The sequence below is a fragment of the Camelus bactrianus genome, chromosome 14 (genome assembly GCF_048773025.1).
Source record: "Camelus bactrianus isolate YW-2024 breed Bactrian camel chromosome 14, ASM4877302v1, whole genome shotgun sequence".
Taxonomy (NCBI): Eukaryota; Metazoa; Chordata; class Mammalia; order Artiodactyla; family Camelidae; genus Camelus; species Camelus bactrianus.
The window spans coordinates 70,127,512-70,152,942 of record NC_133552.1 but is presented as its reverse complement, the minus strand read 5'-3'; the positions used below and the strand labels follow the sequence as shown (position 1 = coordinate 70,152,942).

General features: G+C 57.1%; 2 long non-coding RNA genes across 6 annotated transcripts; one reads left to right on the top strand and one right to left on the bottom strand.

Moving 5' to 3' along the window:
- Positions 1 to 1,178: 1,178 nt before the first annotated feature.
- On the bottom strand, positions 1,179 to 11,663 carry LOC105066888 (uncharacterized). Of its 5 annotated transcripts, XR_012511785.1 has the most exons (5): positions 11,241 to 11,663; positions 10,729 to 10,908; positions 6,463 to 9,617; positions 5,859 to 5,982; positions 1,179 to 3,962 (listed from the first exon to the last, which is right to left on the bottom strand). It is a non-coding gene; the product is annotated as an uncharacterized LOC105066888 (long non-coding RNA). The 5 variants fall into 5 exon arrangements; XR_012511784.1 differs by lacking the exon at positions 11,241 to 11,663 and having other exon boundaries at positions 10,729 to 11,003; XR_012511786.1 differs by lacking the exons at positions 10,729 to 10,908; positions 11,241 to 11,663 and having other exon boundaries at positions 1,179 to 3,535; positions 3,700 to 3,962; positions 6,463 to 9,831.
- Positions 10,027 to 12,728, top strand: LOC105066890 (uncharacterized). The gene is made up of 3 exons (XR_835096.3): positions 10,027 to 10,394; positions 11,924 to 12,402; positions 12,495 to 12,728. It is a non-coding gene; the product is annotated as an uncharacterized LOC105066890 (long non-coding RNA).
- Positions 12,729 to 25,431: the final 12,703 nt, after the last annotated feature.

The following is a 25,431-nucleotide window of genomic DNA, read 5'->3' as shown; positions in this document are numbered from 1 at the left end:
TACTGCGTCCCAGCAGGGAGCCGGTCAGGCTGCGTCACCCCCAGCCTCCTTCCCGCCGGCCCAGCCGCCACCCTGGCGGTCTCCATCCGCACACGTCACCTCTCAGAGCCTCAGGGAATCGCTTTGACTTCTCCTCACCACGCAGGGAGCCTGGGACCCAGCCTTGCAGATTCCCTCGAAAAAGTAGGATTGCTAATCCAGCAAGACTACATTTAGGGACAACCTTTGCCAATTAATAGAGTTGGAGAGAAAATTAAAAATATTTAACAAGCGGAATGGCAGCAGTGTGGCAGCAGCTGTCATCACAGCATTGGGGGACCAGGGCGGCTGGCTGAGTGTCGGATCTGAATACAGAACTTGCCGCTGGAACAGAGCAAGAGAATCAAAGAATTGTAAGTGACTGGATTTGGTCTTAAGGTAATAGATGGATGAAATGGTGAAACATCTCATGGGATGAGACTGGATAAGATGAGATGGGATGAGATGGGATGGGATGAGATGGGATGGGATGGGATGGGATGGGATGGGATTGGACAGGATGGGAGAGAAGAGGAGAGGAGGGGAGACTCACGTCTGACGTGCAGCTTAGTCTACACAAGTGGGTCATAATTCTGGTGTCTTTTCCTGTCATAGAACTTATTGGGGATACAAACAAACACCAATGCATTATTAACAGACTGTCAGACCGCGTGGAGCACAGATGGTAGCCGTGTTAAGAACTACGTGCATTAATCATGAAGCTTTTTTAGTCTCCTTGGACTCACTCGCATAATGACAGTACAAGTTTTTATTTTTTCTGGTAAACTGACTGGTCTACACTGAATGAAGTGAAAGGTCAGGGGGGATTTCTGAGAACTCTGAAGTTCAAACCAATTAAAAATATAAATACAACAAACGAAGATGTTTTTATTTTAAGATTCTGTTAAATGTCCCAAGAAGCTTCTCTTTGCAAGAGACCAACTGAATAAATAAATAAATACAAAAATCATGCCGTGACACAGGGAACGGTGTAATGACAATGCTGGCCGGATGGAAGGCTACGTAAATGAAATCATCAGGGAAACAGAGCCCACGGGGTGCTCTGGACAGAGCTGGTAAGCGAATGGGTCATAAAGCAAAGAGTAAGTTTAAGTGTCTAAATTTGATGTGCTTTATAAAGAAACAGAAGGCACTGAAAATTGTAAAATTTCAATTCTTTTATTTTTTAGGGGGGGCAGGTAATTAGGTTTATTTATTTATGTGTGTAATCTTAGCGGAGGTGCTGGGGATTGAGCCCAGGACTGGCCAGCTGAGCACACACCCTACCGCTGAGCTGTACCCTCCCCTCACATTTCCACCTTTTACGTATGAAGCCTAAGGTAACGGCCGAGTGGCGCTGGCAAATAACAGCGCTCATTGCTTTACCCGCCAGCCCATCCACCCTCACATTCAGCAGCCACGCACGTGGCCCCGCTTGGCCACACGGCCCCTGGGTTTGGGGCGGCATCAGGTGAAGACAGGTGCAGACCTGCGCTCATCAGGTCTGGGGTCCGCTTTGTCAGCAGCCACCTGGTGAAGTACAGCTGCCATGTGAAGGCAGGGCAGGAGCAGCTAAGCATGGCCTTCTCTGCCGCTGTCCTCGTTGGCCTCCGGTCCTCCCGCTAACGCGCAGGGCGCGTCCGCATCACACGTTAGCCAGAGCGCCGCAGCCATGGGAGTGCCTGCTCAGCCTTAAAGAGCAGCTTTTTTCTTTCTTCTGATGCCAGCAATGCAACTTCTGGAAAGAACAGCCTGCTTTCCCAGCTCTGAGGGGCCGTGGTGACCCTCCGCGCCTTTGTGCGTGCTCACCTTCGAAGCGAGGTGAAGTACAGCTGTGTCGTTTTGATGTTCTCGCCTTTGTCTCAGAGATGTACCTGACTGTGCCTCTGACACCTAACAGGCAGAACAGTTCTCAGAGCTCCTGAGAATCCGCTTCCTGGGCTATAATCCTCAGTTTGCTGGAATAAAATTCCTTTTATTCTTCTTGACTTGATTGTTAACCATGAACATGGTGAGACCCTGGGTTCGAGTCTCTGAAGGACAGTGACGAGTGCTGTGTCAGCCCAGCCTGGAGGGGGTCCCTGAGGACAGCAACATGGGGGCTGAGCCGACTGCAGCTTAAGTTGGTAAGAAGGAGCGGGAATGAATTTGTGAAGCACACACAAGCTAGAATGACTTGGGAAAATGTGGGAATAACATAAATCTTTACAGAAGTGTTTGTTGTAAGTGTGAGCTACCGAGCGTTATCTTGATAAGCACGACTGGTAACTAGGTCCACGGGATGCCTTGTCGCAGGCGTGGAGTAAACAGGCAGCCGCTGGTTCCCACCTTGCGAATGTGCCCAGCAGCTTCAGGCCCGCCGAGGAGACGCGTGCCCGGCGCTCACCTGCCCGGGACAGGTGCGGGAGGCTGCTCTTCCTAAACGCCCTCTTTCCCCTCTTGATTTCTCAGTATCTGGAATTTCTGGGACGACATGTCATCGCTTTTGCTATAACGCTAGAGCAGTTAAGATTTTTTTAAGTGGAGGTATAGTCAGTTTACAATGTTGTGAAGGGTTTTAAAATCTTTATCATACAAAACTTTAAACATATGTAACATTAGGGAAAAGAATGTATCCGTCAGCCAGCTTCAGCAGCCGTCAGCTCACTGTCTTCTTCGCTTGGTGCCCGCCCCGCCCGCCCCGCCCGCCACCGCGCAGGTGACTCCTGGGGAATTTCAGACACGGAAGCGACCTTGCTTCTCCTCTGCTGTCCTTGTCTCTCTCCCTCCCGCCTCCCTTGCCTAACTGCCCGCTTAGACCCCCCGCTGCCATGGGAAATAGAGGCAGCAAAAGTGGGGTCCTCGTCCTGCTCCCGGAGGGGACGCTCTCAGGCTGGTCAACTCTGGGCTTTTCCCGGTGGCCTTTGTCAGACTGAGGACGGTCCCTTCTAGCCCTAGTTCAAGTTTTCCCTTTTTTCAATTGTGAAAAGGAGTTGGGTTTCGTCCAGCGCTTTCTCCAGGTGGGCTGAGAGCACCCTGTGACTTTTGTCTTTTATTCTGTTGAAGTGACGTGTCGCACGGATGGATTTTGGCACGCCGAGCCACTCCCATTCTTGGGAGAAGTGTCCCTTGGCCACAGCGCACACTTCTCTTTGCTGCTCTTTTGTTGGGGGTTTTTGCATTTACATCCACGAAGGACATAGGTCTGCAGTTTTTTGTTTTCGGCTTTTTCTCCGTGATCGCGGTCTTAGCGGCCGTGGTGTCAGGGTGACGTCGGCCTCGTGGGCGAGTTAGGAAGTGCCTCCCTCCTCCTTCTTGAGAGGAGCTGGTGTTGGTTCTTCCTTCCTGGGAGTTGTGAAGCCACGTCTGAGTCTGGGCGTCTCTTGCTGTGAAAGGTTTAATTGCTGATGAAATCTCTTTGTTAAAAGTCTTCATATTTCCTGTAACTTTTTGAGTCGTTTTCAGTAGTTTCTGTTTCTGCAGGGGTCTGTGCATTTCATCTACTTTGTTGGCAGAAAGGCACCTTGTCTACTAAGTTCTGTGGTTTTGACAAAGTGGAAAGAAGCTGCTGCTTCCTGTTTCCTGAGACCTGCCTCCCCCCGTCCCCCCCCCCCCGACAGGGCCGCCCTCTCTGTGCTGGGACGCCACTCAGCGCTGCTCTGGACGCCGGAGGGCACTTCCCAGGGGCTCAGGGGTCCACACCTGCTCAGATGCCACCGTGGTCACCTAGCAACCGCCTGGAGTCTGGAGCCTGCAGACGTGCTGCGTCCGGGCCTCTGCTCTGCCCGTCCGGCCGCCCTGCAGGCCTGTCCTCAGGGCCGCCGGGCGGCCCTGCGCCCTCCGATGTCTAGCCCACAGACAAGCACGCCACGGGGATTTTCCAGCTGCTGGTGGGCTGGGGGAGACCCTGTCACTCGTTCTGCTGTAGATGTCGCCTGTGGGCTTGGGGGACCTCAGCTTCCTTCCTGTAAAATGGGGTAAAACGTGAGAACAGGACAGCACAGCGAGCCCCGTGGGTGTCCCTTCACAAGCTCCTCCTCTACTGTGGAAATACTGCCGCTCAAATGGGGAAGAATGGGGTTACTCGCTTACTTTACAAACAGTTAGTGGGAAGGTGTTTGTGAACAAACTGAAAAGGTGCGTAGAGACAAACGAAGGGTGAAATTTAAAAACAGCACTAAAGCCAGGAAAAAACACGCCGAGCGCCACACGCCCTGCTGGCTCGGGGGCTGCTTCGGGGGGAACATGGGACCAGGAGCAGGTGGGCGTGCCCGGCTTCGGAGGACATGCAGCAGAGCACAGACTGTAAAGTCGGAACTATAAATATTTAACTCTGACAAATTGTCCATTTGTTTCTTTAATAATAAAACTAAATCAATTGAATCTGTATTACATGAGCTGGGGATTGTTTTTCCCCAGTAAGTTTTGTTTATATCGACTACCTGACTGGTTATGATAAATTGTTGCAATAGTGTCTTAAGAAACCCAGATCACATTTTAATCTTCATTATGGTGGTATTGATCAAGCCTGGTTTTGAAAGTCCTGTAACCTTAAGCTTCAAAAGGACATCCGTCCAGTGTTACTGCTGCTACGGATGAGTGCCCATGCTGCTTCAGAAAATCATAAAAAATCGCTAAACTCACATCAGCCAAACTCATACACAAAACAATGGGTGATCTTAATTTGAATAAAGGAAGGAAAATGGGCGTTTTTCCTTGGTCGACTTTCTTGAAGTTCTGAGAGCGTCTTCCTGGTCTCAGTGCAGGCTGCCAGGCTCGGCTCTGACGATGTGGACTGAGCTTCTGTGCAGGGTGTTCCTTTTTTCCTTCTTATTTATTTATTTATGTATTTATTTAAATTTTAAGTTTTTAACATGTCTATTGTGGTCTGGTTCCCGTACAGTAAGCTACGTGCATTTCAGATGCACGATTTGATGAACTTTGGTAGATGTCTACACTCGGTGAAACCGCCACCACAGGCAAGGCGGCTCACATTTCTGTCACTCCCCAAGGGGTGCAAATCTCGAGCTTCCAGTTTATCCCTTCCCACCCCGTTCCCCCTGGTAACCATGTTTGTTCTCTATGTCTGTGAGTCTGCTTCTGTTTTGTAGATAAGATATCTTATTTTATCTTATTTTGTAGATAAAAATATAATTCAAAAAGTCACACGCATCCCAATGTTCACAGCAGCACTATTTACATGGAAACAATTCAGATGCCCATCAACAGATGACGGGATAAAGATGTGGTCTATAGATACAATGGAATACTACTCAGTCATGAAAAAGAATAAAATCATGCCATTTACAACAAGATGAAGGCACCTGGAGATCACCATGCTAAGTGAAGTCAACCAGAAAGAGAAAGAAAAATACCGTATGAGATCGCTCATATGTGGAATCTAAAAAGGACACAAATGACCTGATTTATTTATCAACGGAGGGACTGGGGATGGAACCCAGGACCTCGTCGTGCTAAGCACACGCTCCACCACTGAGCTGTGCCCTCCCCCACTGCTATGTACCATATTCTCTTTTTAAAAAGAAATCACTAAAGGCACCAAACAGAGACCAAAGGAGGACATTGCGTAGCTCACAGCGGCCGCCCTCTGCCTGGCTGATTGCGTCTCTGGGGGACGTTTGACAAGACTTGGAGACAGATTCGCTCCTCATGACGGGGGGAGGGGGTAGCCGCCGGTGTCCGGGGGGCAGAGACCAGGGAGGCTGCCACACGCCTGCCAGGCACAGAGCAGCCCCGGGAGTTGTTCAGTGAGAAGTGTCAGGAGCCTTGGGGCTGAGCAGCCTGGCTTGCAGGGATGTCCTGGGTAAGGACCGACTGGCTGTCCTAAAGGGAGTTCTCACCTGAAGCCTGCCCATTGCAGAGGTCAGGCAGCAGCCTTGAAGGTCAGGGTCACATCACTGAGATTTGTGGACACGGATGGCTCTTATCACTTGCGAGTCGTCATGGTTCAGTCTAGAATTACGTCTAGAATTTTAAGAAAATCAACAGGGTTTAATTTTTTTCTTTTTAAAGATGGCTCCCATCAGTCCATCCCCCAGAAGCGGGGGTGCCTCCCGGGAGTGCTCTGAGACCCTGTGGGCTGTCTCGGTTGTCGCCATGACTGGGGTGGGTTGACGATGCTGCCTGTCCTCGAGGCACCTTGCACGTCACCCTGGACGCCCACCCTGCGAAGGGCCTCTTCCTAACCGTCTGAGTCTAGACCTGACTCACGCCACACGTGGAAGCGAGTGTCTGTGTGCGGCTTCCACACGCACAGTGCACGCTTGCTTTGACCTCGTCCTGTGCCCCTGTTTTACCATTTCCTCCACTTCTTCAACAGTATCACTTCCTAACTTAGTTTTTAAAAATCAAGGCAAATACATTAACTTGAGTGAGCCTCTGGCGGCTTCATCACGTTTTCCCCTGTGACCTTGCCTGAGAACTGGCATTATTGGGGTGCAGCACCTCGCTATCCGTTGCTCTCGGTTTCTCCTTTGTGCTTCTCCGAGCAGGAGTGTGGGTGCCGCGTAGATTTATCCATGTTCATGTCATGTGTGGACGGCCTTTCATCTCGAGAGAGGAAAGGTGTCGGTTGGAGAAGCCCCACATCTGCCTTCTCCTGCTGGCCTCTGCAGACCCCCGGGGAGGCCAGCACGGGCAGGGGGTCCGGGAGGGGCGAGGGGCACGGGGAGAAAGGCAGACACAGCGGGTGGTGAGACACGACTCGCCGTTTTTTCTCTTACCCCTGTCACGTGTGTGTGGTCACTTTTAGACAAAATACCAGGTAAATACAATGACACGTTCTCTCTCATTTCCAAGTATAAAATGGGTTATCTCAAATCGGTGAGAAGGGGTTCAGTTCAAGTGGTGGGGTGTGTGCTTAGCATCACGAGGTCCTGGGTTTGATTCTCGGTACCTCCATCAAAAAAATAATAAACAAATAAACCTGCTTACCTCCCCTCCCCACAAAAGAGAAAAGCTTTCCAAACCGGTGAAGCCAGTGGGTCCCAACGTCTCCGTCTTCGTGCCACGGGCTCGGGGAGCACACACGCACACACGCACACACACACGGACAACACAGATGGTGTCGTCATGTCCCCTTCCCTCTTCTCCCCCTCCGCACTCTCTCTTTCTTGGCTCTGAGTATCAAATTTCCACTTTATTTCCTGCAACCATCTCCAAGCAACTTCCATCAAGCTTCCTGAAGATAAACCATTAACTGAGGGAGAAGAGAGCCTGAAAGCTGATTTCTTTTAACTCTGTTCTTTCAAATAAAAGTTAAAAAAAACCTAAAAAATTAGACACACTGGCATTTGCAGATGTAACTTCTTAAGTTGCTCACCAGAGCTGTAAATTATTTAATGTGTGAAATTAAACCTTCACACGGAAGCCCGGAGCTCTGATCCATCAACAGGGAAGCTTTGTCAGTGTCTGGGCCCCACTAATGCACATCCCAGTGCACTTACGGCTAAAAATACCCCAAGACAGACAGACGCGGTGTGAGGCCAGCCCTTCGCAGGCTCGTGCAGTGAGTCTTGGGGAGGGGTGATGACTGCCAGCTCCCTGCCCCATCCCAGCCGTCGAGGGACCAGGACAGGCTGGCAGGGTGTGGAGGAGGGAGCTGCAGCTGGTGGACTCGGTCCAGGGCCCCTGGTGGGACGTGAGGGACCCGGGTCAGAGCCCTGGACACCCCTGGTTTAGCAGGGGGTCATCCCTAGGAAGCCCCTCGGTCCAGGGCAGGTGGGATGTTGGTCCCTCTAGGCCTCCACCAGCAACACCCCCTTTGGACTCTTCGGAACCGGATGCCTGTGACCTGCCCTCCTCCTCCACGGTGGTGTCGCCAACACAGGTCTTCCCTCCCTTCCTGGAGGACATGTGGGCACCTCTGAGGGCCTGGGGCTCAGTCCAGGGTGCTGGCGTGGGTGCGAGGACTGGGGGCGGTGGGGGGGGGGGCAAGACCAGCGAGGACAGAGAGGGAAGGCCCACATGGAGACGCAGTGCTCTCCTGTCTGAAAATCCCCTGGTCCCTGTCACCAAGCTCCCCACCCCTCCGAGATGGAGGGGCTGCGGGACCCGAGGCCTGGGGGGTCTGCCATGGTCAAACGGAATCTCTATGGTCCTCACCCAACGCCGCCCCAAACCTCACGGTCTCTCTCCAGCTGAGCCAGGAGGGGCCTCAGGGCGGCACCTCTCAGTCAGTGGAAACACACTTGCTGTCCTTCGCGGGGGCCCCACAGCTGCAGGGCCCGGAGGGGTCCCTGCTCCCTGCGTGCCCCCGGCTCAGCACTGAACAGCGGACCCTCCCAGCCTTTGTCTCTTCTCGGGGCTGAGAGGAGAGAAACAGAAAGTATAACTCTCTGCATAATTTCAGCTCCAAAAACAAAAGCCGTCTACTGTTCCCCGGATGAATCCACAAACACAGCGATTCACAGACAGCGCTGCCCAGGACAGCGCTTTGCCGGGGAACAAAGAAGCCCTTCCCCCCCAACGCTGATGCTTGCGTCAGTTTGAAGATAATTTACTATTACTACTGTAAGGATTCCTCTGATTTCAGGGAAGTGATTAAATAAATCTGTCACTTTTTTCTGGGAGCTGAAACGGTACAGGGATGTTACCCTGCACGTTCAAGGTCAAACTGTGCGAGCAACCGAGCATGCCCACGTCTGCACGGCGCTTCGGTTCCTTCATCGAAGTTTTTTCTCATTCAGTCCTTCGGTGTGAGTGATCTCAAACGGCCCGGCCAGCCGGGGCCGAGAAGGCCCTCCCCACGCAGCCCCAGGAGGAGGAGGCCATTGAGGGGGGAACAGGACCGGCCCACTGGCGTGTGAGGAGGGGTCCGGGAGAAACCCCTTCTGCACCGGCCGGGCTAGACCGATGGCGGCTGCTCAGGGCGGGTCTGAAAGCTCTGCGCCCCCTCCTCCTTTGCCAAACTGACTTTGGCAGGACGACTCACAGTCTTGAGGTTTCCCCGTCAGCACCAGCACAAGAATATTGCTTATTGTCAGGAGCGTCGAAGGAGACAGATGAGAAAACAGGTGACATGCACGAGGGGCTTGACCGTGGCATCCGAGCAAAGAATCTCGCTCAGCGCACAGAGGAGGGCAGTACGTCCCTGTCAGCCACTCGGATCCCGCACGTCGGGACCGCTTCACGCCTCAGCTGCCAGCGATCCACCGAGAACGCTCCGGCAGCGAGAAGCGGGGAACGTGGGCCCGACGGCCGCGTCCTGCTCCCAGCCCTCCTGTCACCGACTGGCTGTCCCAGCTTCTGAACTTTTCCCCACGGTCACACCTGGTCACTACCTACAAAACGCCCGGCTGCGTGCCTCTCTCCAGTCACGAAGAAGTCTCCTCCTCCTGGTGAGCCGGAGGCGACGCTGCCGTGCGGCGCGCATTCTTGCGCTGACCGGCTCAGTGTGCGCCCGCACACGTGCCACGCAGACAGGCCGACCTGGCCGGGCCCTGCGGGCGCCTCGGCCACCCCTCTCCCGAGCAGGGCCGCTTACCTTTAGGCCTTTGGGCTCTGCCTTCCCTTCCTCTTATAGAAAAAGCGCACCTTTCCCTGAGATCGCACCAGTCGTTAAAGAGCAGGAGGGCAGGAGGCAATAAAAGCAATTTATCCTGTCAGGTAAAAGGAAAGGTGCCACGAGAAAAGAACTCGTTTGTATCTAAGATGTGGGACCAGGCAGAGGCACTGGCTGCGGGAAGGATGTCCCGGGCCGTGGGGGCTGCGTCGCGCTCGCCCCTGTTGTGGTGAAACGTCAGCGAACCGCTCAGTGCCTCCGCTCCCCGGTCCCCTCCGGCTGTGCGCACCGCTGTCGCCTTGCTGGTCGGGGGGCGGCCCGAGGTGCACGAGGGCCTGGTACCCCCCCCAGAGGTCCTGGTCCCTCTCAGAGACCCCGCCGCAGAGCAGCCAAGTCCTTCCTCTCCTGGGGGCCGCAAAGCCACATCAAGCGGCAGTGGGGCGGGGGCTCCCCCTCCCCTCCACCTGCACTTCCTGCCCCCCGCAGGGACTCCGCCCTCGTGTGGCCCGGGGCAAGACAGAGGCCTGGGAGATAAGTAGGGCTGAGGGGACCTCCTTCCGGAGAGCCTACCAGGGCGGAGGCGCTGAGTTTGCAGTCAGGCCCCTGTCTGCCCCGGGCTCTCCTGCCGCTGAGGGTGTGAAGAGAAGGCCGCCCCGCCCCTCACTTTACAGAGGCCCCGGGGACCTGCAGCGGCGGGGTAGCAGGTGGCGGAGACAGGCGGGGGATCCCAGACCCTCCGGTGCCCCGAGCCCCCCAGGGATGCTCTGCCCGGGGGGCGGGCTGTGCCTCCTTCCTTCCGAGGGGCCCAGAGAACAGCATGTGTGCGGCTGAATGTCCTGAATCTGAGACGAGAGGAGGCGAAGAGCTCGAGAAGGTGGGTGATTCTTTGTGCCCAGACAGGAGACCCTCAGAGGGGTGGATCCTGGCGGCCTCAGGGAGGACCTCACAGGTTTGGACGCCCGCTTGTGTGGGGAGGAGCTAGGGCCCCCTCCTCCTCCCGCCGCACATCTGGTCGGGCAGCCCAGGTCGGTCTCTGGCCTCCATAGGTGTCACACGAGGGGGGTGGGTCAGCCCCGCGGACAGCCGGCCCGCCGGCCCCCCCACGCGGGGGAGCCAGTGGACGAGCTGGGACCCCCCCCCCCCCGGACACGCGTCCGCCCAGGAAACAGCTCCATCCTCCTCAGGAGCCACTCCCCCCACAGCCTCACCTTGCAAACGGGGCTGAGGAGCAGGGCCCTGGAGGCCTGGCTGTCAGGGGGGAGGTCGGAGAGTCTTTATTGACGACTTCCTCTTAATTGAAGTGTCGCTCACGTAAGTGTTGCGCTGGGTTCCGGCTGCAGCCCAGCGGTTCCGTTTGCGCGTGGATGTTCCTTTTCACACTCCCTTCACTATAGGTTATTACAATCATTACAGGATTTCTTCTCAGTGTAGGTTATGTGACTGTAGTTCCCTGTGTTTAAATACTTTTTCATTATAAGACACGCTCAGCTGTTTTACAACGAAATAACATGGAAGCGCATAAGATGGAAATCTAAAGCTCTTCCCACAAACCCCCATCCGGCCCCCCAGGCCCCGGGTGTGCGTGCACACGCGAAGCGCATAAGATGGAAATCTAAAGCTCTTCCCACAAACCCCCATCCGGCCCCCCAGGCCCCGGGTGTGCGTGCACACGCGTGTGTCTGTGACACCCTGGGACATGCCTTTCCACCCAGGGAAGCACCTTAGACAGTCTTCTGCCAGCCGCGAAGCTCGCCCTCCCTCCTCCCTAAACAGCTGAATTGAGTTTTATTCTGTAGCTGCACCTTGTCTGTGTCTCCAGTCTCCTAGTGACTGTGACCCTGGAGGACAACCACAGACCAGTGGCCCGTCTGTGCCCTCCCCTCGCCCGCAGCCCGCAGCCGCCCGCGGGCACAGCCAGCTCGCTGGGGGCCCGGCTGCTCCGGACGCAGGTGTCACCAGAACTCTGTTAGCTGGCCGTGTGGCGCCTCCGTCTCCCTCATCGCACGCTAACTGTGGGGGAGGTACTGGCTTAATATGCTTGTCAGTAGCCGGTGTAGAAGCAAAAACACCGCAAGTTTCACTTTATCACACCCTGAACCTCTTGGACGAAAGAATTCCAGGGCTGAGAACGAAACACGTCGGGTCCCCACGAACAGAGGCGTTCTTGCTCTGTACCTGAAGTGCCGCCCCCGGGACGCGTGTTGACTCGGCCCCGTCCAAACCACAGGACACTTTATCACAGCTCCCCCCACCTAGAACCCACTTCACCTAGAACAATTGCAGCTGCGTTTGGTTCAACATTAAAGAATTTGAATTAAGCTGAATTTAATTAAAAATCTTTGTTTGACACCTACAGACCTCCCTCCTCTTGACCCGGGTTGCCTCTTTTTCTCTTCCTTCCAGGAGGGGAGTGCGTCCCGGGCCAGCCCTGCGCACCTGCTGGAGAGAGGCGGGGGCAGACCTCCCCCGGCCCCCCACGGCACACGGGCGCGCCGCCTGTCACCCTCCTTTCCCTCTGATGTTCATCGTCACCTCCCCCCTCAGTTCTGGTCCCCGCGCTCTCCCCCTGGGGGGCCAGGGACTGCTGCTCCCACGAGGGTGGCTCAGACCTGCCGGCGGCAGCTGCCGGCGATGTTGGCCTGTTGGCACGAGGGTCTCTTGGCCGAGCTTGTCCTTGAAGCCCCGATTCCCTGCAGACTGGAGACAGCCTTGCTCCCAGGGGCTCCCAATCCTCTTTGTCCAGAGTGAACAGAAGGGCTTCAGTTTCTTTGCACCTTACCAGATGGCTGCCTGGAGTAACTGGTGCCAGGCAGGGGCCAAGGACAGGGACGTTTCGTACGCAGCAAACCAATGCCACTCAGCGAAGTTCTACACAAATGACGGTGCGTTTTCTTGTATCTTCCAAGGGACCGAGGGGAGGACTTGCCCTTGGTCAGTTTTTCTAAGTGCTTATAATATTTTGTTCTCACTGTAGGTCTCACGTGCTTGGCTGATCTGGAGGTCTCCCTTCCCTACATTTACTTTCCCATTTTCTGAGTCAGACTTGACAAGCTTCTTGGATAAGGCGTGGTACATTATTCATCAGAGCTGGTCGGAGGAAGGAAATTTAAGTTAGCCACTGTCCTGAGAAATTCTACTTACAGTACAAAGTTTGTGGTCTAAGTGGTGATGAGGTCTGTTCACGAATAAACCATGACCATGAAGGGCATTTTGCAGTGGTTTTATGTTCTTTTCGCTTTTCCGAGCCTCCTTTCCAGCACAGCTGCATGTTCCCTGCGCACGGCGCGCGGCCCGGGATCGCAGAGGGAGGGCGTACAGTCAGTGAGCTTGCTCAAGAATAAACTTCAAAGGCTCGTCTTAAAACTGGAGCTCATTTGAGGTTCTGAATGGCCAAACGCCAACGTTGTCCTCAGTGCTCTCCAGACCTCATCTACGTGGCAAGCGTTAAAATCGGGATCGGCCAAAGAGCTCTGTGGCAGGTTACGCGGGGCCCGGAAAGGTCCCATGCATCTCAGGGCCCTGAAGCCTCGGGCCTCACGGTGGAGGAGCCCAGGGTTTGTAACAGGACGGGCAGTGCTGTGGTCAGCCGCCTCCCAGGTCTCAGATCTGGTGCACAGCACTGCCTCTTGCTGAGTTTCCACTTTTCTTGCAGTAAAATGGGGGGTGAACACACCACGTCTCCTTCAAAGGGCATCTGCTCCTCCCTCGTGGCTGTAAGGCCCGTGTGGCCGCTCCGCGGTGCCCCGCCTGCTTCTCAAAGGTTCTTTGGGGAGTTACTGTCATTGCCTGCACGTTCCACCTTGAATCGTTCTTTGCATTTCAAAGCTTTTGAGGAAACGTCTTCTAATTTATTTGCCTGGCGTGAGGCTCTGTCTTCACGTGGAAGACTGTGTTATCGCCTGCCTGGTCTTCTCCACCGCTCAGCACTGCCCCGGCCGCCTTGGGCAGCTTCCACCCCCAAACCAGTAAGAAGACGACCACAAAAGGGCAGGAGGTCGAGGAGTGATGGTGGACTCAGAGGAGACGGGAAAAGGCGCTGACGTGGAGAAGAGACGGCGGCGGGGCTTCCGGTAAGACTGTCTGGGACGAGCAAAGGGAGGTGGGGCTCGGGAAGGGAAGCACGCGCGCCTGCTGCAGAGAGGCGGTGTCAAGGCCCGCTTCAGGGCGAGAAATTCGCCCCTTTGACCTCCAGTGACAATGCTGCTCGTAGCTGAGCTGGGTGTCGGGTCTGCCGGCGGGGCCGGGACGAGCAGAGGGCTGGGGACCGCCTCAGGGTGGGGACAGGAGAGACCTGGCAGCTCTGGGGAAGGGGGGCACAGTCCCACCACTGTTTCCGGCTGCTGAGAGGCTGGAGGAGGGGAGCCAGGGGTGTACGGTCCCTTCCAGGAGGAAGTGAGTATTTCCAGGAGGGAGCGCACGAGCTTGGCACGCGTGAGGTCCTGGGTTCAGTCCCAGCACCTCCATTAAATAAATAAGCAAGTAACCCTAATGGCCGCCCCTTCTTTCCCAGACCCGGACAGGCCGCGGGCGAGGCGCCCTTGTCCACGTGGACGCCTCGCACTTGCGACGCAGCGTGGGAGTCCCAGCAAGGCTGACGACAAGCGAGACTGGGTCAGTCTTCCCGTGCGAAGTGGGGGGGACTGGCTGGGCTCGTCCCCAAGGCGAGTGATGGGGCCACCGGGGGCTCGTCCCCATCATGCTCCTCAGCGTCACACGGTGCCGGCCCCGCCGATGCTGGAAGAGTGTCTGTGGAACAGATGGATGAGCAAATGAGTCAAAGTGTGAAATGTGGCCTCAGGGCGCCACGTTCACTGTGTTCTGTCTTCCACTCGCTTAAACCCCGAAGTTCCAGGGAAAATACATCCTGAGACTCAAAAATGAGACACTCAGATCTGCCTCAAGGGCGAGGCCTGGCGGTCCTGCCCCCGTGTGGTCCCGCCCCCACACGCTCGTCTCCCTTCCCCGCACCGCTGGGTGGACCGAAGGGTCTGCCATCAGCGTGAGGCCAGTACCGCCAGCCCCCCTGCCCCGCTCCGGGGCCCCAGAACCTTTGCTAGAAGCTCTGGATCCCCGTGGGTGTCGTCTCCTGTCCCCTCGGGGGGGGCTGGCCCGGGCTGGCACGTGTCCTCCTCCTGGAATGAGGAAGTCCACGTCTCACTGTGCTTGTTGAGAAAAACAAAACACAAAAACACCGACCAGATCCAGAGCACTTCCTGTTGGCAAATCCTTTGAGCAAGATCATATTCATGTACTTAGCTGTGAAAGCTGTAACTTGAAGAGGCCGGTTAAGAATTAGGTAAGAGCCCAGGAAACAGGGACTCTCCCCCCTCGCTCAGCTCTGAGGACTAGCAGGGTCACGCACCTGCGGTGGGTCTGAGCCTGGACGCTCAGCAGGATGCTCTGAGGCACCCTGCCCCGGGCCTCCCTGCAAAGAGGCGGAAGCAGATAGGAGACCGGTATTTCTGGTTTTTCCCTCTCGTGGGGCTACATAAACAGTCCGTGAGGACCCAGTATTAGGACGGAAGTGACCTCGGAGGTGAGCCCGCTCACTTCTAACCGTGTTCAAAGCACTCATCAGGTGGAAGCAAGGCCACAGTCAGCCACGTCTCGGGTCCCCAGGCCCTCCCACAGGGTCAGCCACGTCTCAGGTCCCCAGGGACCTCCCACAGGGTCAGCCACGTCTCAGGTCCCCAGGAACCTCCCAGGTGTCTGTTCAGCTCTGCCAAGGCTCTTATGAGTTGTGACCTTGGAGCTGAGCGCAGGCGCTGTCGGCTGGGCACGAAGGGCCCTGTCCTTCTGTGCTCACCTTACACTGTGCAGCCCCAGGGGGGCCCTGAGCTGCAGCCCCTCGCCCAGCATTTTGTCTACGAAGCTGAGAACAAACAGAAAGACATTCAGACCCTGAGATGAGCAAATGAATTATTAAGCAGCTTAGCGCAATCAATACAAAAGCGCTGCTGGGTCTCCGTGTAGGTATTTCTGGAGTTTGCTTCAATATTTGCTTCTGCCGCACACGGTAGGTCGTTAGAAAACGCGTGGCCTGGGCTTCCACGGGCCCGGCCTGCCTGCGCGGCCGCCCCGTGGGAGGTCTGGGGCTCCGGATGCCGTGAGGGAAGGGGCAGGGGACAGTCTCACTGCTCTGGTCTGCTCTGCCTTTTTAAACCCCAGGTGGGGCCACTTCATGCACCAGTTCTCAACCTGGCGGATTGTCAAGGGCATGGCGTGAGGTGGCCCATGTTTCTCGCTGTCAGCAGGTAAACAATGAGGGTAAAAGGGGAGAAAAACTCGTGTTTTTGGTGTAATTGAGGATGGGGAGGTAGGACCCTGCCCCAGGTGTGTGACTGGACTTGGCTGCATTTTTTACTTGGCCTAGAAAAACAAAACAAAAACTGCACACAGTAACTGTCAGCCTTTTGAGAGTTATTGAGCTGTCTGCTGACTGTTTGGATGAGCTCCCTCCTCTCAGCCGAGTGTCCCCTCGGCGGGAGGTCTGTCTGAGCGTCCCCTGGAAGAGGTCTTGAGATCCCTCGTGTGGACGTGGCGGTCGGGACACCGTTGCTTAGAAGAGGGGCGTGGAAGCAGCTCCCCTGCACATCCCCGTGAGCTGCAGGGCCGCCGAGGGCCCCCGAAGACCGCCCCCTTCACCCGCTTCCCCGGCTGCCCCTTCCCCGGCTGAGTTTTCTCCTCCTGAGCTGAGCGTGATCCTGCTCTCAGAAGAGGCAATGGCTCCCAGCCGGGAACGCCCCTGGGAACGGCTTCCGGGGCTGCCCACCGGGCAGGGCCAGTGGGGTGGCTCGCGCAGCGGGAACCCGCTCTGCCGCAGTCTGGGGCCAGCGTCCAGAAGCGAGGTGTCGGCAGGGCCCGGCTCCCCTCAAGAGCTCTGGGGGGGGGTCCTTCCTCATCTCTCTGGGTCTGACTGCCCGCCGGCCTCGGCCTGGAGACTCGTCACTCTGATCTTGGCCTCTGTCTTCATGTGGTCTTCCCAGTGTCTGTGTCCAAATTCCCTTTTCTTATAAGGACACCAGCTGTATTGGGCCGGGACCGGCACCAGGCCAGGGAGACCTCGTCTCAACCTGATTATGTCTGCAAAGACCCTGGTTCCAAATAAGCCCACATTCACAGGCTCCTGTTGGACGTGACTCTGGGGGACACCATCATCCCTGGGCACTGGTCACAGTCCTCCAAGCTGACCGCCAGGAATTCCTGCAGCAGGATGTGTGGTCGGGGCCGTGACACTGCTGAGGGAGGGGCAGGACCTCTGTAGGGGTGACCCGGGGCCTAGGGTCTGGGAGACAACGACAGAGTGGCAGGAGCTCAGAGAAGAGACGGAGTCCACGTCATTTCTGTCCTGTCAGTGCTTTCAAACCACCGCACACCACCCCCCCTCCCGGATCTCAACCCCGCGCACCACGCTGACTGGGCTGGAGGCCGGGGAGGAGGGTCCACGCCGCTGTCCTAGAGTAGGTAGACCAGAGCTGCCACCGGGCCGCCCAGCCCAGCCCGTGCGGCCGCCCTGTGCTCACAGCCAGGCCCTCCAGGCTGCACAGCTGAAATCGGACCGCCTTCTACCAATTTTAAATTAGATTTCTTCCCTTTAAGTGAAGAACCTGTTTCTAGTTCAGTTTCATGTAAGACTTGAGTGAACTAACGAAAGGAAGATTCCAACTTTCAGTAAAGAGCATAGTAACATCCAAGTAATTTAGTCGAGATTTTCTGTGTCTGGTTCTTAAACAGAACACGTTACAGAGGCGTTAAGATACTTCTGACAAAGTCCACTGAATTTCAAGAGCCTGTTTTCTTGGCCCGGATCCTCAGCAAAACGCCCAGGCTTCCACAGGTGTTCTGTGGGCAGGCATGGGAGTGGGCACCGCGGGCCGGGGTCTGAGGACAGGGCCTGGTGCCAGCAGCACTGCTGGGTGGCCGCGCTCAGGCCCCTCCGGACAGGCTCCTCTGCGGGCTGTCTCTTGGTCTTGTATCCATGTGCAAGACGACGTTCGTTCATACGGCTCTGGTCTTTCTGGGGACAAGTTGCTTTGGAACAGGGGTGTGAGTCCTGCAGCGTCCCGATTTCTCATGGTGAAAGCTAACGCGTATTCAGTGCTTCCACGTGCCAGTCCCACTGATGTAGGTACGTGAACATTTCCGTGCAGCTTGTGCTGGGGGGGCCACAAACAGGCACGTCTGCAGACGAGGGACAGGCGGAGACTGACTCAGCCAAGACCACACAGCCGCGGCGGGCAGGGCTGCGCGAGGGAGGGAGTGTGACGTCCTCATCGGGGACATTGGATCTGAGATACGTCCGTAACTGGGCGGCGGGAGGCGGGGGGCTGGGCAGAAGGACAGATGTCCGTCAGGGGCTGCCTACATAGAGTCTAGGCGGGGGGTGTATGGGTGTCCCCAGAACAGTTCATTCAATTTGCTGATTTAAATGTTTCATAACAAACCGTTGGGGAAATATTTGAAAGTGGCAGAACCGAGCTTCAGGCCAAGGTCTACGGTCGGGGTTCTCGGCCTCTGTGTGCCACTGCCTCCCAGGCAGAAGGGGTCAGACCCCAGACGCCTGAGGGACTTGACCGAATCCTTGAGGCAGAAGCATCAGAGAACAGGATGGAAGCTGAGAAGTGAGCTGATCACCCCTCTGCAGGGGCGAGGCCTGGGGAGGCCCGGGGAAGGGTGAGGACTGCGTCCCGGCCCCCGGTGCTGGGTGCACCCCCGCCCCCCGTCCTCACAGGGGCACCTGCCCTCCCGCTGACAGCCTGCATCTGACTGCTGCACGTCCCCTCCTGACGCCTTGCTCGCAGTCGCCCTCCCCGGGTCCTGGGTTGGAAGGCCGTCCTTCACCCCCAGTCCAGCCCGCCAGGCTTATCGAGCTGCACAGGAAATTTCTCCCCATGCGTTTAAACGTCTTCTGGTTTCACTTCTATTTTTAATCCCTTGGAGTCACTTCTCTCCGGTGAGGTCAGGTGCTTCACAGACATTATGTACTGAATCTTCCCAGGCTGGTGGGGGTGGGGGTTGGTGACCAGAGGCCACAGGTGGGAACAACGACCTCCAGGAGCTTAGATGACTCTCGGGTGCTCCTGGCAGATGAGGATGCAGGGAGCCCGGCACCACACCTGCAGGAGACCTGTGCCTCTGGGTCCCTCCTCCGGGGCCAGGGAAGTGGCGTCTGTGTCTGGTCCCGGGGTGATGCCAAAGGGCAGAGCTGCGGCATTTCAGCGTGAGGGGGGTGCTCTGGACACCGTCACTGTCGTCTGCCCTGCCCCGACAGGGAGACTGGAAAAGTGGGGGCCGGTTCGAGGTCATGAAACCCACCGACAGTGACTCCTCCGGCCAGACCCTAGGCTGCCTGGGCCTTGGAACTCCACTTTCTGGTGGTTCATAGTTTACCGCCTACAGGTAATATTAAGCCACACGTGAATGCCTTGCTCAGGGATCAGCAAGCCTTTCTCAGCCCGGGGCAATTCTGTCTTTCAGGAAGACTCACGTGGAACGTGCCCCTCGAGCGTGGAGACTTAGACAAGTCTGTGAATGTGCACCCCTCTCCGGGTGTGTGAGCGCAGGCACGTGCGCTCCGGGGGAGGGAGGGGCTGCGCCGCAGGACAGCCCCCTCCCAGGAGAGGCATCCACGCGCCCAGCACAGCCAGCAGGGCGGCGCCGGTGCGTTCCAGCCGTGCTCAGAGCCGCCGCCAGGATGCTTGACGTCTCAGCCTGAGCTCCTGGGACCCGGGCGCCTGTGTTCTCATGCGACCTCCAGGGCCGGCGGGCACGCCTCTGGAACCAGGAACCGCGGCTCTGTGCTGTTCCTGGGCCCCCTCGGCCCCTCTGGGACCTCAGGGGGCCACCCCCCGAGCGGGGGCTTTCCTAGGAGTTCCAGTAATGCTGCGTGGGACTCTCCCGGGACGCCTCGCAAAGCTCAGGGAGGCCCAGACGGCGAGCCTGAGGGCTGCCCTTGGTCTCTGCGGCATAGGATGTTGCTGCTGTAGGTGTCCGTGTGAGAGAAGTCCTGCCAGGGTATCGGTTCTCAGTTCCTTTAAACCAGCTCCCTGTGATGCTTTCTCATGTCATCTTCTGGGTATCACCTCAGTCAGGAAGGTGTTTTTGGTCAAGCTTTACCCCATTAGTTATTATCACCCACCTATCTATTAGCTGAATCAGCGTATCATCCATCCCCATCTGCCCGCACTCACGTGTGCAGAGCGCATTGATCGCGATTGCCGGCTCACAGCACACTTCCGTCGCCGGCCAGTGGGCGGTGGACGAGCTACTAGTTAGCTGTTTTTGATAATGCAGCTGCCACCTGCAAACCCACCACCCCAAGCAAAGCCAGGACCACAGCCAGCCTTGGACCGTGCGCCCCTCACCTGCGGCCGGCAGCCCCTGCCTCGCCCCACCCCGTGTGGCGGCCGTCCGAGACACCGTGTTCCTTGTTCCCCTGCTTTCGTTTCCCGCGGCTTTGCCACCACGTGAGTCCTAAAAAGTGCGCGTGTCGGCGTGGTCGTCTGCAGCTTCACGAAAGTGTGCTGGGCCCCCTGCCGCGCTCCTAGATCTCCTTTTCCACTGACTGACTTGCTGTTTCACCATGTGGCTCCGTCTTGCCGTAGATCGTCGGTTCTGACCGCCGTTGTGTGGACAGCGTCCGGGTCCGGGAAGTGCCTGCATGGTGCCTGACCCGAGGGCTCTCACGTTAACCTTCAGTTTCACAGATCGGGAGGGGGACGGGGCAGGGCAGGGGGAGGAGGTGAGGGGCCCGCGTTCGGGCCACGCACTTCGTTAGTCCTTTGACGGACCGGCCCAGCGGGCAGCCTGACATCAGCATGACCGTGGGGGAAGCAGCTGGCCCAGGAGGGGCCGTGCACACAGTGGGCACACGGCAGAGAGGGTCCCTGAGCCCGCGGAATGTGAGCCTTTTACAGTTTGCAGTGAGTGTGCCTGCCCTCCGCCCTGGGCCCCGCCATCGCTATCCTGCAAGGCCGTCAGCTACCGGACATTCTGGAAAAGACAGTGGGGACCAGGGCAGGCACATCTGCTTGCAGGACACACGGACACGCGAGAGACAACAGGGAAATCACGGTCTCACACTTTAAGGTCCTGTTGCCAATGGAATAGAAACATCTCTAAGAAAGTAAACATACTAACTGTCATAAGACTCATTTACATAGCTTAAAGGAAATGAATCTGTCTGCCCTTCGCCACTTTTGGAGGTAAATGAGCTAAGCTTGAAAACAGGGAACAGAGACGGTTCCGAGCTGTGGGACGTGGAGAGGAGAGGTTGCTGGTGGGGAATGGGCGGGGCTACACTCAGTTTTTCCTGTTGGGAAGTTTTATCCTGAAGCAACCAAGGCCGTGTGCCTGACGGGATGTGTGTCACCCACCTATGTGGCCACAGTGTCAAGGACAATTAACTGATCTGACTGCGTTTTTATGCTGAGCTGATTCAGCGCAAAGTGAGGACAGACAACGGGGAGAGCGGTTCCAGGAAGGAGCGCACTTTGCTGCTGCCGGCGGGGGCACCACCTGCGCTGACCTGGAGCTAAGAAGACCCTTTTGGGACCCTCCCCTTTCCCTGTAGAAACTTCCCATCTCCTCAACAGTGCACTTAACTTCTGGGGCAGCTGAAGAGGGGGACGCACCGGAACAGCTCCGAGGAAGAGTCTGAATGTTTACGTCCCAGGCACAGGGGGTTCTCAGGTTGGCTCTGTCCAGGACTCCCTGGGGAGCGCGCACGTAGCCCAAGCCGGGCTGCGGCCAGACAGGTGCAGTGGAATCCCCAGGTGGGACCGAGCGTCCACACCCTCCCACGGTGTCCAGCCCGTTCCCCTGTGCTGTCAAAGTCGAGAAGCTCTGTCTCGGACCTCGCACAGGCTGGGGCAGAACAGGGTTCACTGAGTCCAACTCATGCTTCTACAACTGCAGGACAAAGATTCGGAACAGCTCTTTTCACCTGGGTTCCCCCGAGGCTCCTGGGGCAGCTGGTGGGAAATTCCAGTGCTGGGGCCGCAGCCCCTGAGGCCAACCCAGAAGACCTGGCGTGGAGTCCCTGCCGTGTTTGCTTGGAAGGGTCCCCAGGGAAGATCGACAGGCCCAGGGGAGGGAATTAAGACCCTGACTCTTGTTTGCTGCCTGCTCAGTGTTGGCCTGGAGGTCATCACAGGGGTGCAGGAAGGTCAGGGGAGCGGGCCGCCCGCTCCTCGCCTGCTCCTCCAGGGAAAGCTGGCCGAGCGGTTGCCTCTCTTCATTGCTCTGGAGTGAGACGTTCGAGAGCCTCTCCGGGACCCACCCGGCCCCCACAGGGCGGTGTCTGCTGCTGTCTGATTAGCGTTAGAGGCTGCCGATGGCAGAGGTGGCTGATGAGTCGGGGAGTGTGAGCTTTATAAGGAAACTGGGATTTAGCCAGCCCTCCAGACGCTGGTCCATGGGGCCTTAAGGGTCCTCGGTCTGGGGTGGGAGGGGGAGGCTGGGGTCTCGGCGGCGTTGCCCCCTCCTCTCCCGAGACGTCCCTTCTGGCCCTGGGCTTTCTGGCAGCATCACCCTGTTGCTAGGCGACGGACCCTGCTGCGCAGGCGCAGGAGCAGTGTTTAATCACTTCGGCTGTTCCCCTCGGCCCTTTCCCGCACGTCCACCATCTCCTTAGAAGGCACTGTGTCTCCCTGGAGCTGGTGGTGCTGGCTGAGAGAAGCACCCTCAGGCTGAGCTCGGAGGAAGGATTGCATCACGGTTCCCACCTCTTGTGAGGCTGCCCGAAGCATCCTGAGCTCCCCAGCAGGGGCAGCAGGCTCCTGAGACGGGGCCTGAGGAGTGGAGGGCCCCCGTGGGCCCCTGTCCCCCAAGGTCCCAGACCACTTGCCGCTGGCATCCTGGTGCCAGGGGAGCGAACTGGGGGCCACGAGCAGACTCTGAGACCTCAGCAAGCCACAGGGACAGTGTGACAGTCGTGTGCTGGCCTGTTACATAGCGATGACGTGACGGCTTTGCCCCTGTGCGCACCTGGACTGATCAGCACCTCGTGAGGGGCAGATGGTGGGCAGCAGTGGGTGGGCCAGGCCCCTGGGGGTCAACACCTGGCTCTCCCTTAACTCGCTGGACGTCTCCGTGTTTCTGGTTTCCTCACCTGTAACCCGAGACTTAGTTCCTGCAATGACCATTGTCATGAGAACCTTGGAATGGGCCCTGCACATGCTCAGCATGTGTTCCTTCCCCCACAGCCCGGAAGTGGACTGGTCTATCTGCTCTCTGGTCCCTTGGCTGGACCCCCGTAGGGAGGCCGGACCCCTAGCAGGAGGATGGGAAGAGCGTGGTGGTCTGCGGGCGCCCGTCTCCAAGTTGGACGACCCGGGATGCACTCCCCTCATTTGGGGGTTTTCTGTTCACTGCAGCTGAGGGCGTCCTGGCCGGGACAGCTGCTGCGTCTCTGCACCCACTTCGTCTTAAAATAGAAAGGAAAACCCAGTTCTGCTAATTCTGGGTTCGCAACTTAGTTAATTTGCATAACTAATTGAGAAACTGTGAGCGCTGGCTTGACGGAGACAGCAGAGGGTGTGGGCTGGAGACGGAGGCCCGGCTGGTGAGTGAGCCTCAGAGGAAGCCACGTGAAAGGGTGGCAACTTAAACGCTAAATTAAGGAAAACACAAGGTCAGATTTTTGAAAGAGATGTTGATTTTTTTTCCCACCAGAAAAAAAGTAAGGACACAGTATATTCAGAATTTGCCAAATTCAGTGTATATTTGAGTATATTTGATTTTTTTCCATAGGAAAAACGTGCGGACAGAGGGCAGTTTGGGATCTTCCGGGAGTGAATACTCAGTATGAGCTCGATCAGCTCTCGTCGCAAACCTGTGGGTCAAACATTGTTTTGTTTAAAAAAAAACCTCACTTGCTCTGTTACTGTAACCGCAATGCTTCCAGGGCTTTTTTTCCCTTTGGGGATTCCCAGATCCGGAAATACCTGATTGAGCCCAAGTTCAGGCAGCCTGACCGCGCTTACGCTCCACCTGGAAAGAGGTTTCGGAGACTCATCCGGCGCAAGGCAGCTCCGCCTGGCCTTTCCCGGACACCTGGGGCGCCGTCTTCATCTCTCGTGTCTTGGTCGGTGACCGCCCGACGCAGAGCCCGCAGGACAGTGATGCAGGGCCGTCCGGCTGGCCTTCCTCTCTCTCTGGACCCTTGGCCGTCCGGGATGGCGTCGTCAGTGCCGACTTCTCAGGCCTGGGGTGGGGCTTGGGGCCCCTGAAGTCCTCCTCCGCTTCCTCCCAGGGCGGAAAAGTCCTGGCTGTGTCCCTTCTGCCTGCAGGCGTTTGCAGCTGCTCGTGGACCAGAAAGAACTTACTCAGGGAAGAGTTGGGGAGACCAGGGGAGGGTTGTTAATGAAAGGGAGAGAGACCACATCCTCATGACTTTTATTACAAGACGTTTGTGATAAAATGTAATAAATTGTGAAAAATTGTGAGCCCCAGCACAGAAAGCCAAGCCCTGCCACAGGCGCTGGCAGCGGGGTGAGGGTTTCCCGCAGGCGCCAAGCACGGGGCTGGGACGCCAGCCTCAGACCCATCCCGCTTGGTCATCGTTGGGGGCTTTTAGGGGAAGAACAAAGAGACTGGGGCTGATCACCTCTCCTGTCACAGTTTCTCAGTCGCAGTTTCGGGAGTCAGGACGTCCCGGTGTTGCGAGTCTCAGGCCAGGCGGTCCACGGCTCGGGGTCTGTGAGCTCTTCTTGCCCCAGGGAGACAACCTGAGTTTGCGCGTAAATACGATGCCTGTGATGGCAATCTTAGTGCCTGGACGATGCTATCTGTTCTGACAGCAGCAGTTTTCGTCATCTGACTCCAGCTGATCTGTGCTCCGTGAGCGCAGGATTGAGGTCAGAGGGGACAAGAAAGGGGACGGATCTGGATGAAGGTGAACTGTATGCTATCTTACTGTGCCTAATTTATAAATTAAGCTTCACCGTAGGAATGTGTGCAGAGGAGAAAACATAGTATAAACAGGGTTTCGGGCGTCCAAGGGGAGTCTTGGAAGTGCCCCCCGCACCCCGTGGCTGGGGGGGTGACTGTACACTCGTATCTGGGGTCAGAAGCGCCGGTGGTGAAGCGGCGGCCACGGGGACACACGGGAGGCACTCCCTGACCCTCAGTCCCCAGCACAGTGGCCTCCGGCTGGGTCCCCACGGGCAGTCTTCTGTGCAAGCGCCCTCTGTCGTCTTCACTTGTCTCCTCTGCCCGTGGGCAGTCTCGTTTGTTGTTTTTCGGGGTTAAGGTTTTTCCTTGTGTGACTGATGTTTGCTTCTTCTGGGTCGTATGTTGCAGGACTCCTGGCATCCTCTGGCCCCGCAAGTCCCTCCAGTCCCCGAAAGCCAAGCTGCCAGCCTTGCCCACGGCCGCCCCCACGGACACCTGGCCCCCAGGGAGCTCCCCATCTGCAGCCCTGAGCCCGTCCTCAGACTCGGAGCTTCCCACCCCTCTCAGAACTGTTGCTAAGCCCAGAACCACATCATAAACCACTCAGAGAGCGGCCAAGGGGGTGTTCACTGAGCACCCCCCCCGTCCGGCACCGTGCGACGCACGACCTAAAGACCGATCGACCTGTCGACCGACGTCTGGGAAGGGACTCACTCCTGTCTGTGGCTTAACCTCCCCTGACGCTCAGAGGGCATCCACCCAGTTCCCCCGGGCCAGGGGGACCAGGGCTCCTGAGTCACTGCCCGGGACGCTCCCCCTCGCCCCTGCCTCTGGCTGTTCTGGTCAGGGGACAACTGGTTTGGGGGCCTGGTCTTTCTTCAGAAGGGCTTCCTTCTGTGAGGTGGCCTGTTGGCTGTCCCAGGAACCACACCAGGGACACTCCTCTCCCCCGTCTTGGGGAGGCAACCTTAGTCCCACATGAGAAAGAAGGAACTCGATGGCCATGTGCACAGTGG